The sequence below is a fragment of the Corvus kubaryi genome, unplaced genomic scaffold (genome assembly GCF_017639235.1).
Source record: "Corvus kubaryi isolate FWS band 111438036 unplaced genomic scaffold, C.kubaryi_AGA036_p1.0 36975, whole genome shotgun sequence".
NCBI lineage: Eukaryota > Metazoa > Chordata > Aves > Passeriformes > Corvidae > Corvus > Corvus kubaryi.
Window position 1 is genome coordinate 9,317 of NW_024580999.1, and position 1,960 is coordinate 11,276.

Sequence of the window (1,960 nt, forward strand, 5' to 3'; positions counted from 1 at the left end):
GGGATGGGATGGGAGTGGCATCGTGGGGGTGGGATGAAGTTTGGGAGGGATGGGGTGGTTTGGCCACTTGGAGTGGGGCCCTCCAGGGAGGAAAACCGGGAGCCACTTTTGGGGTTGCTGCTGCTGCTTTTTGGCAATTTTGGGGCCTCTAAGTGGCTTCTGGGAGGTTGCACTGAATTTAGGGAAGGTGCCGCAAACCCCCCGCAATTTGGGCGGCTGAGATGAAGTCCCCACATTTTGGGAGGGTGAAGGGACCCCAATTGGCAGGGGATCCCACTGCTTTGCAGACCTTCAATGGGGTGAGAAGTGGCTCGTCAGGGGACGGGAGGGCCGCGGAGGGGAGGGGAGGGGAAGGGAGGGGAGGGGGAGGGAAGGGGAGGGGAGGGAGGGAGCGAGGCAGGAAGGCAGGAAGGAAGGAAGGATGGAAGGATGGAAGGAAGGATGGATTCTGGGAAGGATTCCGGGAAGGATTCCAGGAATTATTTCAGTAAGGAATGAAGGACTCCAGGAAGAATTCCAAGAAGGAAGGATTCCAGGAAGGATTCAATGAAGGATTCCAGGAATGAAGGAATTCAGGAAGGAAGGATTCCAGGGAAGATTCCAGGAAGGATTCAGGGAAGGAAGGATTCCAGGAAGGATTCCTTGATACATTCCAGGATGGAAGGTAGGATTCAAAGAAGGATTTTGGGCAGGATTCCAGGCAGGATTCCAGGAAGGAAAGATTCCAGGAAGAAAGGAAGGATTACAGGAAGGAAAGATTCCAGGAAGGAAGGAAGGATTCCCAGAAGCATTTCAGGAAGGATACCAGGAAGGAAGGAAGGATTCCAGGCAGGAAGGAAAGAAAGGATTCCCAGAAGGATTCCAGGATTGATTCCGGGAAGGGAGGATTCCAGGAAGAATTCCAGGAAGGACAGAAGGATTCCAAGAAGTATTCCGGGAAGGATTCAAGGAAGGAGGGATTCCAGGAATAAAGGAAGGATTCCAGTCAGGATTCCAGGAAGGAAATATTCCAGGAAGGAAATATTCCAGGAAGAAAGGAAGGATTCCGGGAATAATTCCAGGAAGGAAGGATTCCTGGAAGGGTTCCAGGAAGGAAGGAAGGAGGCCAGGAAAGATTCCAGGAAGGATTCCAGTAAGGATTCCGGAAAGGAAGGAAGGATTCTGGGAAGGATTCCAGGAATAATTTCAGTATGGAATGAAGGATTCCAGGAAGAATTCCAGGAAGGAAGGAAGGGTTCCAGGAAGGAAGGAAGAATTTCAGGAAGGATTTCAGGAAGGATTTTAGGAAGGAAGGATTCCAGGAAGAATTCCAGGAAGGAAGGAAGGGTTCCAGGAAGAATTCCGGGAAGGATTCCAGGAAGGAAGGAAGGAGTCCTAAATAATGTGTAACCAATGAGAAAATAGAGAATAAAGAAGAAGGAAATAAAGGAGGAGAGAAAGAAGAAAGAAGACAGAAAACAACAAAAAATGAAAAAACCAAAGATTTGAAGCAGAAAAGTAGAATTGAGAAAAGAAAGAAAGAAAGCACAAGAAACATAAAAAGAAAACAAAAAAGAAAGAAAGCAAAAAGATTAAAAAATTAAAGAGCAAAAGAAAGATAAAAAGAAATAGTGAAAGAACAAAAGAAAGAAAAAGCAAGCAAGCAGCAAGTAAAGTGTACTAGTTTGAAAACAAACCAGCGGGAGGCACCAAGTCAGAATAAAATTTAATGGGGAAATTTAGAAAAAGGCAGAAAATGCTGGTTCAAAGTGACAGAGTCAGGATACAACCTGACACCCTGTTAGTCAGGGGGGTCTTGGGGGGCATTGTTGTGATCTTATTGATGACCTCGGTGGGAATGTGATGCCATCCATCTTGCCACATTACTCCCAGGAACTGGATCTCTCAAGCAGGTCCCTTGACTTTGCTCCTTTTGACGGCAAAGCCGGCTTCCAGGAGAATCTGGATGATTTTCTCTCCT